This window comes from Spermophilus citellus (genome assembly GCF_964194105.1).
Source record: "Spermophilus citellus genome assembly, chromosome: 14".
Lineage (NCBI taxonomy): Eukaryota > Metazoa > Chordata > Mammalia > Rodentia > Sciuridae > Spermophilus > Spermophilus citellus.
Genome location: NC_138194.1, coordinates 1,321,302 through 1,338,161, shown reverse-complemented (window position 1 = coordinate 1,338,161; position 16,860 = coordinate 1,321,302). Strand labels below are relative to the sequence as shown.

Sequence of the window (16,860 nt, the reverse complement as noted above, 5' to 3'; positions counted from 1 at the left end):
AGCATTTCAGAGGTAATATGTCATCTAAAAACTTCCTAATCTTTTTTGAAAAGGAATGATAGAGGGCTGGGGATGTGGCTCAAGCGGTAGCGTGCTCGCCTGGCATGCGTGCGGCCCGGGTTCAATCCTCAGCACCACATACCAACAAAGATGTTGTGTCCGCCGAGAACTAAAAAATAAATATTAAAAATTCTCTCTCTCTCTCTCTCTCTCTCTCTCTCTCTCTCTCTCTCCCCTCTCTCACTGTCTCTTAAAAAAAAAGAAAGAAAAGGAATGATAGACAAGTAAATGTAAATAGTACAGGAATTTTTTTATGCTAGTTACAGAATAAATACCAGGTCAAAAGTTTTTGAAAAGAGCAACAATTCTATATTTGTCTCCAAAATTAAATAGATGTCCCATTGTATTTTATTTGTGTTTGTTTTTATATTCACTGCTTTTGACTGTAACTGTTTCTATTGTAAGTACATCTATCACATGTTATTTGTACTCATGGTGTATATGACATGTTACATCTACTGGACTGTGAATACTGTTTTATTTCTATTGTTAGTCTTTTAATCCAGTAACTGTGCCTAGTACAGATTAGGTGCTCGATTAATATTGTGAGTTGAATGAATATGAATATTTGACTCTCATTTGAATTATCATTTATTAGAAGACTGTACTATCTTATCTTAGCTTTTCTTGTGGACTGGTCATGTACCCTAACTAGACTGGAAATGTGTTATGAGTAGGAACTTGATTTTGTCTTTCCTAAATTCTTATTTATAACACTTTGGGCTGTAGTGGATAATAGGTATTCTCAAACATGTGATTGAACTGAAATATGTTGGTAGTTTTTATTTCCTTATCAGGAGATTCCTAAAAACACAGCCATTAATAAGAAATTTGGAAGAGATTCAAAATGACAGTATATATACTTGTCTGTCAGCTTGTGGGCTTATGTAAGAATCCATACTTTCATGGAGTAAAGAGTTGTGGTTCTGGGTCCTTGCTTTTGAGTGGCCTAGTTGCTATATTTTGGCCTTCTACCTGTATCACAGATGATGTAAGTCAGTGGCTCTTCAAATGTGGTCTCAGATTAGAACATCACATAGGTACTTGCTAAAAATGCAGATTCTTCTGCCCCCTCCAGATCTACTAAATCAGAAACTGTGAGGGTGGAGCCCAATCTGTGTTTTAATTAGTCTTCTAGGTAATTTTGAAGGTGAATTTTGATGTTGCCATGTGATGTAACTATCTTTAAGAGAGGGGGCTAAAGGCAATGCTTATGTGCTAGAGAAAACCCAACTAGCAGCCTAGATTAATGTGAATAAGAAGAGTTTCTCAGCAAATCATAGGGGTGAGTTAGCACGTGTGAAGCCTTAGAACAGTGCCAAACCTGTGGCAAATACTTACTTCAAAACTACAATTTTATTTCTTATGAGGTCGATTGCAGTTGCCCGTCATGCATTTGGTGTATAAGCCCATGACAATGATATGACTTTAATTCTTCATGTGGTTTCCTGCCAGGCTATGAATCCCTCAAAGGCATTGGTTGAATAAATACCTTTTCCCAAAGCAATTGATATTGTAAAGGTAAAATTTCTAAGCTGTTTCTAAGCTGCAAAAGTCTGAGTTAAAGTGTAAAAGACTGGGCATTGTAAAGTCTCTAAATGGCGAGGCCTGGGCTAAAAAGTAAAAGACAAGGCATTGTTACAACTCCTCTGCTACCCCCGGAACCTGTAATCTCTGTAGCTGTTAGGACAATACCTGAACTGCCCAGTAAATATTTCTTCTGGTCCCCTGGTTGTTCAATAGCTAAGGGCTCTGAGTAGCACGGCACGTAAGCATCTAGGCTCCAAAACCAATCAGTTTAAATGTGTACCCCGCTTAGGAATGACCAATAACCCCTGCCCAGACTGTTCCCACCAATGAATGGACTAATCATGTATCAGAGTTGTTGTTCAATTTTCCCGAGCCTCATGATGATTTGTTCTGATGCATGCAAAGCCCCCTGCCCTCTCCAAAAAGTGTACTTAAGCTCTGCTTGACCTCTGCTCTGGGCTCTGGGCTGCTCTCCCTTCTTGAGTGAGCATGGAGCCCCAGCATGCTGGAATGGATCCCTAATAAATCCCCCTTGCCATTGCATGAAGCTAGTCTCATGTGGTCTCTTTCTCCGACGCTTCGACGGACCCTTACAATATCATGCTTTCAGCCGTATTTCCTGTTTACTATATTTATATACTGTAATCTAAGGGGAGCTCTTCTTTTAGTATTTTGACTAGAAAACAACATTGTTCTTTGGAAATTCTTCCTTGAGGCTGAAACATCCTTGGACACAAGAAGATTTCTTTAAACCCACACAGGCCCTTGAGGTGGCTGCCGGGAAAGTTATCTTATGAAGGTGCTGTTCAAAAGAATTAAAAAGCCCAAGAAAACAAGAAATATCTGGACCTTGTCATTTTGGCCAGAAATTTTTAGCAGAGCCTTATTGCAAAACTTTGACACTTGCAGGCATGGTGGCACACACCTACCTGTAATCCCAGTGACTTGGGAGGCTGAGGAAGGAGGATCACTAAGTTCCAGGACAGCTCTGGCAACTAAGTGATTTAAGCTAAGTGATTTAAACTTTGGAAACTAAGTGATTTAAAAATAAAAAGGGCTAGGGATGTGACTTAGTGGTAAAAGATTCCTGGGTTCAGTCTCCAATACCCCAAGCAAACATTGAACCTTAGCAAAAAACAAACAAACAACAAAAAAGGTTTTTTTTCCAAAGACCCTAATTCCTGAGAAAAATCAAGTCTAGTGGAGTTTTAGACATCACATATACCCAGACACTGAGTGAGCCCTTTTTAGGATTCTTTTGAATGTCTCCCCATTATACATGTATCTCACATCTTGACAGATATGTTCTTGGCAGAACATGGAAGTAAAAAGGAAAGTTGAACCAGATTTCTCCCAGCTTATTGTAATGCAAAAACATCAATAATAACATCTAGCTCTCAGCCTTCTGTGGTGGAGCATGCCTATAATAACCAGCAGCTCCGGAGGCTGAGGCAGGAAGATCTTGAGTTCAAAGCCAGCCTCAACAAAATCAAGGCACTAAGCAATTCAGTGACTCTGCTGTAAATAAAATACAAAATAGGCTGGGGATATTGCTCAATGGTTGAGTGTCCCTGGGTTTAATCCCTGGTACAAATAAATAATTAAATAAGAAACCTAGCTATCATTGAAAAATCCAGGACAAATGCTAAACTAGATGGATCCCTTAGGACAAGAGGCATGGAAACTTGTAGGAAATGACTGTAACACTGATCGCTCTGAGGTAGTGCAGTGGTTCTCAATCCTAGCAACCTCTAAGCATCACTGGGGAGCTCTTAAAACATGCCAATACTTGTTTTGGATTCCAGTTCTTCCCAGAGACTCAGATTTCACTGGTATTAAGATGGAACCTGAGAATCAGGATTTGGGGAGCACCACTTTCAAGCAAGATCTACTTGTTCCTTAAGGGCCAGTGTTCCAAAAGCAGCATGATGCAGGCATTCAGTGATTCAGACAATAGGAATAACAGGGACCCTACCATGTTCTCCATAACAGTGGGTATGTTGTTACCTTGGGCTGGAAGAGTGGAGGGTGGCCCACATCACAGAACTCCCACCCCATGACACATGACACAGTGAGAAAGAGTTCACGTGATCATTTAATTAAGCAACTCCTACACTGTCATGACAAAATGAAACTTGTTGAGGGTTACAGAGTTCTAATGAGAAATAAAAATAAAAAAATTCTCACAAAAGCTCCATTTAAGCCTATTATAAGTGCTGCACTCTCTTCTGAACATGGATTTTGAAAACAACTGTCAAAATGTAAATCCTCAGCACCCTAAAAATGACTTATCTTTTTGATTCAATCTATAAGTCGATGATCATATTTCCAGTGCCAAATTTTGACATATGAGAACTGCAATAGCAAAGAATAGAAATGCATCTTGTTTGCCCAAGCCCTCCCCAAGACTCGCCCACCCTGTGGGTTCCCCAGAAAACACAGGGATGGTCCAAAGAGCCAGTCAGTAAGGCAGCATTTGCTATGCTTTGCTGCTCTGAATTCAGTTCCACTGCTTTGCATTGAACTCTGTACAAATGTTCTGGATGATCCTGGGGTTGGATTTGTACAGGTTGTCAAACTCATCCACAAAGAAGGAGTGGTCACTGGCAGGGTGAGTGGCAATGACCTCCAGCTCGTCCTGTGCAGCCCATGCAACCCCTATTGCACAGGTGATCACTCCTATGGGGACAAAGATCAGATGAAACAAATGTCCCTAAGAAAAAGTTTTGTTGATGAATCTTTGCCTTTTTGCTGCCCTGTCAGCACAACCCAATCCCAAATCAGAAATATGTCAAGCAAAAGAAAAAAAAAACTCCCATGGAACTCTAGGTTCTAGAATTAAGACCAGGTATGGCCATTCATTCATCCATTCATTCAAGAAATACTTTTGAGCATCCACTTCAGAGAGGAGGTAACAATCTTTAGTGGGGAAAATGGAGAGACTGCCTGCTGTGATAGTTCTTGATTTGGTTGGGGGCAGTTGGATATCAGGTACTTGACCTTACTCTACAAACTCCTATTTCTATACCACCTTCAGGTTAACCAGGGTGGATGCACATGATGGCCAGGAAACAGAGGGCAGAACCTGAGGTGGTCTTCCTGCCCAGGCACCTGCCCTGCAGCCCCCTTTCTGCCAGTGGCTCATCTCATCTTCTAGGTGTACAGTCCTGCTTATTAGGAGCTATCAATGCTTCACATAGCTCTGGTCTAATATGCTTTCAGTTATCCATCATGCTGCATATGAACTGCCAGTCCCTTTTCTCACCTCTCCAGCTTCTTTTCTCTGAATATTGTCTCAATTAGGGGAAGTTAGCCTTGGGTTTTAAAATGCTGGTCAAGTGGCCATGGGAACTGAGCTTAGACTGAGCAAGCCCATGTTTCTGCTCAAAGAAAGAAAGAAAGAATATCTCCCGATAAAGACTAGAGAACAGTATGCAACTTTTCAGATCCTTGAGACCACCCTTGCACAGAACCTTCTACTGTCAATTCTGACAGATGGTTGTTAACTCTGGACTTGGATTATCCTAGGAACACAATGCTCATTGCATTTTTAGATGAATCACAGTGTTTGGCTGAGCAGGAACCCGTCTCCATGTAATTTGTATCTATTGGTTCCAGTTCTTTAAAGCTTCTCAGAATATGATCCCCTGAGAGCTCCCATTTCCAACAGTCTTCTCATTCCCTCACTTCCTGGGTGAGGCCCAAAGAAGGTTCCTAGAGAAATAAGTGAGGGTGGGACTGAACGTGAGCTTGGACAGATGTGCTAGAAAAATCCCTGGGCTGATGAGCCAAGAGCTGGCCTATGTGCCACTCACTCTGGGATTTGGAGCGGGTAGCTTATGACCCTTGAACCAACTCTGCTGATGTGAGACCAAGTGAATTTGTGACAACTGGCACAAAGAACATCACCATCTCACCATTGTTAAGGTGCCCCACAGACTCTGCAAAAGGCAAGTCCCTGAGAAGACTTTGCCTGAATGCATTGTCTAGATACTTTGGTTTCTGGAAGTCAGCACCACCCGTTCATTAAGAATTGTCTTAGGAAGGATTTAAAGCAGCTCTCAAGAATACAAAAAATCCTGAAAAAATAACCCATATTAAAAGTATGCACAGAAAAGGGAAAAATAATTGACCACTGCATTGTGTGAGTTTTGTACCCTAGCACTTAGAGGTCTCCAGTTCCACTGACTACTTTATTCAGTTTTATCATTGTTATTGTTACTATTTTTCTTTTTTTTAGTTGTAGATGGCTACAATACCTTTTATTTATTTATTTTTATGTGGTGCTAAGGATCAAACCCAATGCCTCACACTTGTTAGGCAAGCGCTCTACCACTGAGTTACAACGCCAGCCCATTTAATATTACTATTATTATTATCATTTTGGGTTTCTTCAGGCTATTATATTTTCATGCTATTTTATGGCACTTTTGAGAATATATATATATTTTTTCTCAAATATATATATATATATATATACATATATATATACATATATATATTAATTAATTCATGAATGTGATTTATTTTCTAAACACTTAAGTACTTTGTTCATTTTTGTGTTCTTTTAAATAATTATTTCTTAATTTTAGGTGGACACAATATCTTTATTTCATTTTTTGTATGTAGTGCTGAGGATCGGACCCAGTGCCCCATGCGAGCACACTATCACTTGAGCTACATCCTCAGCCCTCATTTTTTTTGTGTTTTTGAGCCTTCTCTCGACAACTTAGAAATATTTATATGGAAATATCACTTTTAAATATTCTGAATCAAAATTTCTTAGGGTTCCCCCCCCCAAACCCTCAATATCTAATTTACAAACATAGTACGACTTCCTTAAAGAACATTATTAGTCTTTAAAAGGTATTAAGGACAAAATGGTGTCTTCAACACAGCTAGGGATTTGTTTTTCTTTCATAGAAAGTGAAAAATAGAATTCCCCTTTAGTGTCTCAAGCCCTGGTGGGAAAAGCCTCAGGATGTAGGAGGTCAAGGAAAGGCTCCCTGTTTTCAAAGACACTGGGGGAGTCTCTGGCTGCCCTTCATCCTTCCCTCTTTGCTACTCAGACACCTGCAATATTTGCTCCTCTAATGGCTTTGAACATTTTTGAGAGTCACAGACAAAACCAACTCACAGAAAAGCAGAGCCTTCCTTGCCCTCCAAGGACAGCCTCTCCCTGCCCTAGAGAGGAGCCTCAGCAGCTGGCTGAGCCAGATTCCCCCTACCTTTCTGATGGGCGGCCATGGCTGGTATCCGCACGTCATCATAGGACCTGCCTTCGGTGATGAGGATCATCAGCTTCCTCTTGTTGGGCTTGGACTTCTTGAAGAGCTTCTCCAGGGCAGAGTGGATGGAGGCGCCAGTGCTGGTGCCACCACTCCAGTACCCCACCCTCTTGATGGCGTTGAGGATGTCAGGCTTGGTGCTGTACTTGTCAAACCCAAACTCCAGCTGCTGCTCGTAGGGTACTGCATGGCCTGATACGTGTGTCTGAGTCTGAAATCTCAAACTCCTTGCTGATGTTGGCCACAAACTGCAGGACTGTGCGGAAGTTGCCTGTCCCCACACTGCTGGAGCCGTCAATGACAAAGCCAATGTCGGCTGAATTTAAGCAGGTCTTGCTGCAGGCCAGGCTGTCGGTGTCACAGACCCGCTTCACCAGGGGCTGCATGGTCTTGGAGAAGCCCAACCAACTCTGCACGTTGAACCATTGGTTCTGCACACAGCCTGGAGGACAGAGGGGAGGGACACTCACCAGGTCAGCAGTCAAGTCCCCCAACCTGGCACCCTTACCTTGGGCCTCCAGGTGGGTGAAGAAGCAAACAGACTCCTGTTTACCGTGCTGGTCCTTGTTGATGGCTCTTTCCCTTTCTGTTCCCCTATGTAGGCACTTGCTGAGACAAAGACCTCTCCAGTAATCTCTGAAATCACTCCTGTCTCCACAGATAACAATGCCTCAGTGGGAAGCCCTTGTGCTAGGAAAACTCACAGGGAGATGTAAGTCACTGATTTCTGCTTCAGATTTATGCCTCTTCAGCTCAATTCATTTGTACTGGCATTGGTGGGCACCAATGCATGAGAAAATTAAAGAAAGCTTTTGTTATCCTGGGTAAAACAGAGCACACCTAAGAAGTGACTGAGGAATGTTTCCAGAGCAGGCTGCACCCACTGGGAAGGGGCCCCAGAGTTGCTGAGTAGTCACATGGGTCAGGGTCGTACTAGGTGCTCTTGGAGAGATTCTCTCATTCAATCCTCACCTCACCCTACAAGGGGAACAATGACCCCCCCATTGTTAGAGAACAAACTGAGGGCCACTACAAGGGGACATGCCTGAATTCCCCAAACTAGATTGCCTAGCTGTCTGCCTTCAAAACCCAAGCTCTGCCTTCCAGACAACCTTGCCAATAGGCAAACAAATATTTATTTACTTGTGCCTAAGCTTGTTCCAGAAAAAATTCAAGTCAGCTACAAATAAACATTGAGCAAACTTGCTGGTGTGTTCCTGGAAGTGACAGGGCTAGTGTTCCTTCTTCCTGTCCCTTCCTTTATGGGTCACAGAGCATGTCTGACCTCATGACTATGGATGAATCTGTATAATTAAAAAATTATTTTGAACTAGTAATGGCTTAAACATTCCAGGAAAAATACATGTTTTCTTTGATTTGTGAAAACCTAAGGCAGGTTACAAAACTTTCTATGGATGAGGCAACACAAGAGGTTGAGTGCTGGTAGGAAGCTGATCTTCTGGATGGAGAGGCAGTATCCCTATCGGACAGCCTGTGTGAGATTCCAGCAGCAGAGAGTTGTGGTGCTAGCCAGGGACAGGTGGCCATTGGCCTGAGCACAGGGCCTGTGTGGTGTCACAGCAGCAGGGCCAGAAGCAGGGTTGGGACCATGCTTTAGAAGGCCTCAAGAACAAAGAGAAACAGTGAAGGGTTTGGAGCAAGAGCCCCAAAGTTGGAAGAACTCTTTACAAGCATGAGTTGGGCTTCACTGTTAAATCTCTACACAGGAGACCCAGGAGAAAGGCAGGTAAGATGTTAAATACTGACTTGAAGTGGGGAGATGTCACTGGGCAAGAGAAAGAACAGAGAGAAAAGGGATGCAGTTTGGGAGCTGATGAGGAATTCTGGGATGGTTGGGGCTGTTCATGCAAAGTCCCGAGAAGGAGACAGTTTGGGTGGGAAAGATGATGATGAACTTGGCTTGCTGCATGTAGGACTTCAGGTTCTGACAGGGCTTCCAAGAAGGGAAAGGTCACCAGGTGTGATGGCACATGCCTACAATCACAATGACTTTGGAGTCTGAGGCAGGGGCAACAGCAAGAGACTGTCTAAAAATAAAAAGGGCTGGGATGTAGCTCAGTGGTAGAGCACCCTAGGGCTCAATCCATAGTATGGAGGTGCTGGGAGAAAGTCTTTCATCTGGACAGAGAAGACTGTACAGCTCAAGGGGTGAGGACTGAAGCTGTGGCCCTGGGGAGACTGGAGGAGGAGAAGATTGTGAGGGAAGATGGATGAACAGGATCTAAGTCCTGAAAAGGTCCATGTTCAGGGTACATAATGGAAGAAAAGAAAAGAGCAAGTGAAATAACAGCAGCACAGGGCCAGGAAGCCAATGAAGAGGATTTCATGGAGCAAGAAGAAGTCAGCAGCCTGCTATGCTGCAGGAGGTCCGGCCTTATTAGCTCCAAAAACATATAATAATAAAGTTGGAGGAGCATCACGGACAAGATTTTGCCAGGCGTGATGGCACAGGCCTGAGATTTCAGCAACTCAGGAGACAGAGGCAGGGATCCCAAGTTCAAGGCCAGCTTCTGCAACTTAGCAAGATTCTGTCTCAAATATATATAAATAAATAAATAAATAAATAAATAAATAAATAAATAAATAAATAAATAGACTTGAGGATGTAGCTCACTGGTAGAGCACCCCTAGAATCAAACCCCAGTATGAAAAAAAAAATAAAAAATAAAAGACAAGCTGTCCAAGCTTGCTGGCTCTGTTCCTCCCTCCCTCCATCCTTTCTTCTCTCCTTCTGTCCATCAGTTGAAGCTTTGCCTTTGAAGGAAGGTTTACGTGGACAGCCACTGGAAAACACCAAAGGTGGTTTAGTAGACTGGAACAGGAGGCCAACTATCCCATCTGTCCTGCCTCACGTCCACCCAGACATCTCAGCAGAACCCAGAAGTAGCATTGGAAACATGACCTGCCTGAAATGTCGCAACACCTCCCTTCTCTTGTTTATCAGATTGATTAATTTGTAGCATGTTTGTGTGAAAGTGCATGTGTGTGTGTCTGTGTGTGTGTGTACATACATGTGCATGCTCACATGTTTATATGAAGCCTTCCTGGACTGCCTGGTAGAGGTCCCTGATGCTGTGGGAGGAGCAAGGAAGAGCCTCCACATGAGACCTTTGGAACACTGCTCCTGCCTTCTGTTCCCAAGCTGCTGGCCTTGGGTGGGTGAGACTTTTCTTTGAGAGAGTAATTTGAGGTTCCTTCATTGGAGACACCACTACCTAGATGTGAGATTCATACACTTTTGAAAGCCCAAGAAAACAATCTTCCTGGAATTTCAGCTTTTCAGAGTACAGGGGAGCTTGACTGTGGGTGCGTCTCTGGAAATTACAAACCTTGTTGGCAAAGTTAGGCTCCATCACATACTGCTTCTCATTTTCTGCAGCAGCTTCTACAGTGATGAAGAAAATGTTGATTCCTGATTCTCTTGCAAGCCTTGAAGCCTCCTCCACTTTGTCTGTGGGCCAACCATCCACCATCACTATGGCCACATTGGGAGCACCACCTCTGTTTCCATTGGCTTTGGAAAAGAAGGTCTTGTTCACAAAGGAGATGGCCCAGCCTAGAAGAAAAAGACTCATGCTTGAAGGGATTATGCCAGTGGTAAATTCAGAAACAGATCACAGCAGCACAAAAAGGTCCAGAAAAACACACTCATTCCCTCCCAGTTTGACTGTTCTATTTTTTGAACCACTTTAGTTTTAGGTGTACAATTCAGCGGCATTTGTGAGTGTACAATTTAGTGGCACCGGGGCACATTCACAATGCAGCTGTCACATCACTCCCTTAGTTTCATTTTAAGCCTTTAATTTCTAATTGCCTTGAAAAAAGTTATAGGGACCAGCAAGTAGCAGGGAAAGACTTTCATAGAAATAAAGGGACTCTTATTTGCTTGGGTACCAGACTCACTCTAAGTCTCTAAGCTGCCTCACATTGTGTCCTAGAGCACAGGATGAGGGGAGTTGAACTGGAGTGACAGTAGCCTTCTCTGGGATTCCTAAATCCTGGGAGCTCCTGGGCCTGCAGGGCTGTATTCTGTGGTCAGCGGTCTTTCCGCCAGTTCCAAGCCAGGGGCCCAAGTTTGGCTGTCCAGGGAAGAGCTATACCAGGAACTGAGAGACTGTGTTCTAGCCCTGACTGTGCCAACCACTGGCTGTGTGGCCCTGGGTGGTCCCTAATGGTCTCTGGGTCTAGACTTCCAGGCCAATGATCTGCTTCAGTTGAGTGCAACAATCATGAGGCTTTGTGAAACCTTGAGATGCCTTTCTCCCATGTGAAGGGTCTCAGGACATTTTCAGAGTCAACTAGATGACAAAGTATCCTACTTTTCCAGCAATTTCCCAGTCTCAGTGCTAAAAGCCCAATTTCCCCTGGGGAAATTGGGATGACAAGGCTCCCTTGCTGGGTTGTGTGGAACCAGTGTGTGTGTGTATGTGTGTGTGAGAGAGATGTGTATGTATACCCATGCATTCTCTGAAATTATACACAGGATCTTGTGTATGAGTACTATCTGGGTAGCAAGGCCATACATATTCTTTTTGGAGATTCTCAAATGAGTCCCTAATAACAGCTAACAACCACCTTCTTTAAGTAAATATTATTACACTCAATGCTTCTCTGGTTTGGGCAGTATAATATTACCTGTCAAATGAAAGTATCAAATGGTCACATCTAAAGTCCTGGAGAAGTGTCTTAGTGAACCCCTGTGAACTGTCTGCACTGAACCTGGTTGCTGAGGGAAAACATTGGCTGCTGAAAACTGCTTCCATGGCCAAGGGATAATTTCCATCAAGTCCCAAAGCTTCCAGTAGTCCTTTCTGGCTCAATATTAGGCACCATAAGGGAGCCAAAAGATCACTTTGACCCCACCTAATCTTGAGTCTAGTTGAGCCCACAGTGAACCAGTGCTTGATGCACATTCCACCTACCTTGCAGTGGATTTTTATTGTTGTTGTTGATTCCTTCCTTCCTTCCTTCCTTCCTTCCTTCCTTTCCTCCTCCTCCTCCTCCTCCTCCTCCTCCTCCTCCTCCTCCTCCTCCTCTTCTTCTTCTGGTACTAGGGATTGAACTCAGGGGCACTTAACCAATGAGTCATATCATGAGCCATTTTTTAAAAAAAATATTTTATTTAGAGACAGGTTCTCACTGAATTGCTTAGGGCTTTGCTAAATTGCTGAGGCTGGCTTTGAACTTGCAATCCTCCTGCCTCAGCCTCCAGAGCTGATATATTACAGGCATACACCACTGTGCGGGGCTTGTAGTGGGTCTTCAAACCAGATGCTGGATGTCTGAAAACTACAATGTCCATACCCTCTTGCATCTAGATTTTCAGCTTTCTTTTACTTTCACAAATTGATGTATTTACATGAGATTTAGAAGATGACAGCAGGCAGGGGCTGTACTTTTCTTTCAGCAGTTTATGCTGATGAGAATCTGTAGAGTATTTGACTTCTCTTGGAGCACCATTGACAGACATGTTTGTGTTGGTTGCTAGCTTTGATGGTGTTAGGAGAGAGGGTGCAGAATAGCCCTTTTGTGGGTAAGAATGGGTCAGGGAGGACTTGGTTCTGGAGTGGCAGCTGTAGAAGAAGCCTCCTAATTGTAGGCTTCCTGATGAAGCAGGTTCCTGAATTGGTTATGGTGGCAGAATTCAGAAAGTTGTTTCTAGATCTTGGAAGAGGTAGCAGCAGCTCCTTTGGAAGCCCCATTTCCAAAAGAAGCTCCCAAATTCTGATTCTTCAGTCCTTTCTATAATTCTCATAATGTTTAATGCTCTGAAATAAATCACTTTATACCTGACCAGCTGGTTGGATTCTGTCCTCTGAACCCAAACTCTTAACCAGAGGCAGAATTCAAACCTGTGCTACACTGAAAAAGTTATACTGATTAGGTTGAAACACCTTTCTGATCTCCTCAGGGAAGTTAGTTGTCTTCTGAAGTTTTTCTCCGGTAAAATTTTGCTCATGGAAGGATTAAGTGGAGAACAAGTCAGAAATCAACTTTATCATGTTTGTAATGAACATGCTTTGGAATTTGGGGCATGGAGAACAGCAGCTTGGTCAGTGTTTATTTAACATTGTTCAAAAGTGACAGGCTCTGCATTTACTTGATTCTTATGTTTGATGGCTACAAAATGTTCTCTCAGGGTTGGGGGAAGAAAATAATTAATCAGATTTATTGTAACTCCCTCAAGGATAAGATAGTTCTACACCCTGCATGTAGATTCTCCGTGCCAAGCAAATGTGGCCCACATCTCCAGTCCTTTGGATTTTGATGGTATGAACAGGTTCCCTGAGAAGCATATAATCATCCCCCCTTGTGTCCCCCAAAATCAGGCTAACATGTATACATTAATTACACATTGGCATGGGTTCTTTGACAGTCTGAGCACGGTTAGTGTGAAAATGTGAAACTGTTGTTTCCTAATGCCCTGTCACCTCTGGGTGAAATGATAAAATGGAGTTTCTGAACCTGCTCCAGTGAGGATTACATCTTGAACTTCTGTTTCCCCCTCCAAAGGCTCAAACATCACAAAAGATTCATCTTGAAATAGAGGACAAGACTCTGTTTGCAAAGTCGTTGCTGCAACAGTAGCTGATTGGAACAAGACTCCCAAGGAGCACTGAACTGCTTTCTGATGGAATTGGTGGTGGGATTTAATGTTCAATCTTGGCAACTTGGAGTCCAACCAGGAAATAGTCACAACAGCAGTCCTGCTTGTCCTGAAGAATGTTGGCATCCCGAGGAACCAAGCAAGCTGGAACTAGATGACACACATGTTTTGACAATTCTTGCCACCTGAACTCATTATAATACTTTAGAAAAGACACAGATGTTACATGAGTCCTTTCTTGATGAATTCTTTTTTTTCCTCCTTTAATATAGAATGTTAGAAGACAACCACATAGAAAGAGAACCATGGCAACAAAATAGAATTATCTGAAGTGGGGTCACATACCTACATTAGAAAGCCCTCCTCTCTGGGTAATTTTCTCAATAGCTGTCTTCAGGTCTCAAGAATTCATGTGAGTTTTGAGGTTAAACTGTTTAGCAGGGTTGTCATTGAAGAGGTAGAACAAAAAAAAATTAGCTCAAAAGTTATTAAAGAAAGGTAAAAAAGAAAGGTAAAAATAATACTTAATTCTTTTATATACAAAGAGAAGCTGCTTCAAAGCCTTAAACTGTGGTTCATAAAATGTTCCACTGTGGGCAGAGTGATGGGAAGACAGAGACTGGGATCCTTCACAGGGCATGGAGAGAGGTTATTTCAGAACTGTGACCCACTGTACGGGTGTGCAATCCATGTAGTCAGATGGGGGTTGGTTTACTGCTTTGCTACCACCATTTGGGATTCTTAACAATTTTTGAAAGAGGACCTGCATATTATGAGGCTATTTTGGGCTATAGGTTACTAAGTCCTCAAGTGTGGGCATAGAGACCTTTTTTTTTTAATTTGATGGTATTGGGGATTGAACTCAGGGCCTCCTGCATGCTAGGCAAGAGTTTTACCACTGAGCTACACTCCCAACCTGGGAGGAGACTTTCAAAGCATCTTTTCCAAGATCCCCAGAAGTAGATCAATGAGAAGTTGCTTTGGGCAGCAAAGGTGCCTGACAGTAGATCCCTACTGAGTTCTTGGGGATAGACAATGCTGTCACCAGGGAACCAGTCACCAGGATCTAAGAGACAGGAGACATTCTCTGCTTCTTTTTCCACCCTTCCTTCTTCCCTCTTTTCTAATCTTCTTAGGTATCTCAAGGTGATCTGAGTTATTTCCATAAGCTGTGCTAATCAAAATGGCAGGTGATGTAAAGCTGGGGTGGGGATATAGAAAGCCACTTTCAGGGAAGACAGGAAATTTAAAATAAGTTCAACCAAGGTAAGGCCTCGGGGTAACTCCCCACCAGATGAAAACTAAGTCCCATGGTGAGGATTAAATGAAAACAAGTAAAAACAGCAAAGCAACCAGGAAATGGGGAATTTTGGACCTCTTAGCTGAGCATCAAGTGTCCTTATCTGAGGAGGTAGTCACACACTTACACTCTTACAAAGCAATCCAGTGATGGATGGAGGCTCAAACCTTTCTTTTTTTAATATTTATTTTTTAGTTGTAGTTGGACACAATACCTTTATTCTACTTAATTATTTTTATGTGGTGCTGAGGATCGAACCCAAGGTCTTGCACATGCTAGGCAAACGCTCTACGGCTGAGCCACAACCCCAGTCCTCAAACAATTTCTTTATAGTAACAAAACCCAGACTCATGTACTCCCATTGTTTGGCTTCATATTTTGGCTTTCAAAGCCTCCATGATTTGGTTCTAACTTATGGTGATACTCCTCTCTCTTTTTCTCTCTCTCCCAATTCTTTTTTTTTTTAGTTTTTTTTTAATTGGTTGTTCACAACATTACAAAGCTCTTGACATATCATATTTCATACATTAGATGGAAGTGGGTTATGAACCCCCAATTTTACCCCAAATGCAGATTGCAGAATCTATTCTAGTCAAAATGCCAAAATGAACTGCTCACTCTTTCCTGTATTCTATACCATCTTGTTACTTTGTTTTTGTTAGTGGTACTGGGGATGGCATCCATGGGTGCTTTTTGCCACCGAGGCTGGCTTTGAACTTGCGATCCTCCTGTTTCAGCCTTCTGAGTGGCTGAGATTACAGGCATGCATCATTACACCCAGCAAGTCTTGTTATTCCTTGTGGTCATGTTTTTCAGCCACCACAAGCACTGGCTTGTAGGGGACAGTGACGTGTTACCTAAAAGAAACACAGGGATCTGTTCCTGTGTACCTCTGGTCATAGTAGTATCATCAACAGATCAACACATTACCTATTTTACATGTGTTTGTCTTTGAAGATACTGAAAGTTAATATTTCTTAAAAATTAATGATATCTATTTTTTTAATAATACAACATTAGGTGAGAAGGGTTTAATACTTTTCTTGACCTTGGATAATGTGTAAATGTCTTTGGCTTTCAGTCTCATAACAATGCTGTCCATTAGGCTTTGTTTGGTGATTTGCTTTTTAGTCAGTTGTCACCTCATGAATTCCTGAGTTTGGTCTCTTTTCCATCTTTTCCACAGCTTTGCCACACATGGTAGATGTTACTTAAGCACTTTCTGAAGCACACTCACACACCAATCAGCAAATCTCCTCTCCTATTGCTGAATGTACCAAATTATCAATTAACATTGAGCTCACAACCAATGGCACTATATCTCATGCCTGAGAGAAGCTCATCTAACTTTTGTGACTTTCTCTGGAAGCCATAGCACAGCCTTCTTGTTACATCACTATTATCTATCAGAAGCAAAGAGGTTATTACAGGAAAAACATAGCTTTCCAAAAATTGAAGGAGCCAAATGGGGACCATAGACAACTTATAAATAGGTGGAGGATAGGTGTCCCATAAAAGCTCTCAAAACTACAAGGAAGATGTTGTTAAGTATACATCAGAGGCACCAGGCACAGTGGTGCATGCCTGTAATCCCACTGACTGAGGCGGCTCAGGCAAAAAGATGGCAAGTTTGGGGCCAGCCTCAGCAACTTAGTGAAACCGTGTCTCAGAATGAAAAATAAAAAGGGCTGGGGATGAACCTCAGTGATAAAGCATCCTGGGTTTAATCTCTAGCATGCCAAAAAAAAAAGAAAAAGAGGTACAATTTTGATTAAATAATAAATAGGAGCCACTCATATTAGGAGCTAAAGGTAAACTCAGCAGAGGAAAGGAGATGGTGGATTTCTTCCTTATGTTAATTTTTAAAAGTTGAAAAGATCACTATTCCCAAGTGCTTCCCTGCAACCAATGAGCCAGAAAACACTGTTTCAAGTATTGGACAGCACCCACAACATTCTAGGCCAATCTGACAAAAAATAAATGCAGATAAGTCACTGTGATTTAAATAGCATAAAAGGGATTAAGACCTAAAGGAGGATATGGAGAACTGGAGG

The 16,860-nt window shown here is 42.4% G+C and overlaps 1 pseudogene across 1 annotated transcript in view; it reads right to left on the bottom strand.

Moving 5' to 3' along the window:
* Positions 1-4,090: 4,090 nt before the first annotated feature.
* Positions 4,091-16,860, bottom strand: part of LOC308633194 (vitrin-like) — a 134,359-nt pseudogene continuing 121,589 nt past the window's right edge. Inside the window, exons 2-5 of the transcript in view lie at positions 13,852-13,983; positions 10,225-10,455; positions 6,819-7,320; positions 4,091-4,269 (exon numbers count right to left, since the gene is read on the bottom strand). The product of the transcript in view is annotated as a vitrin-like (transcript). The remainder of the gene's footprint in view (positions 4,270-6,818; positions 7,321-10,224; positions 10,456-13,851; positions 13,984-16,860) is intronic.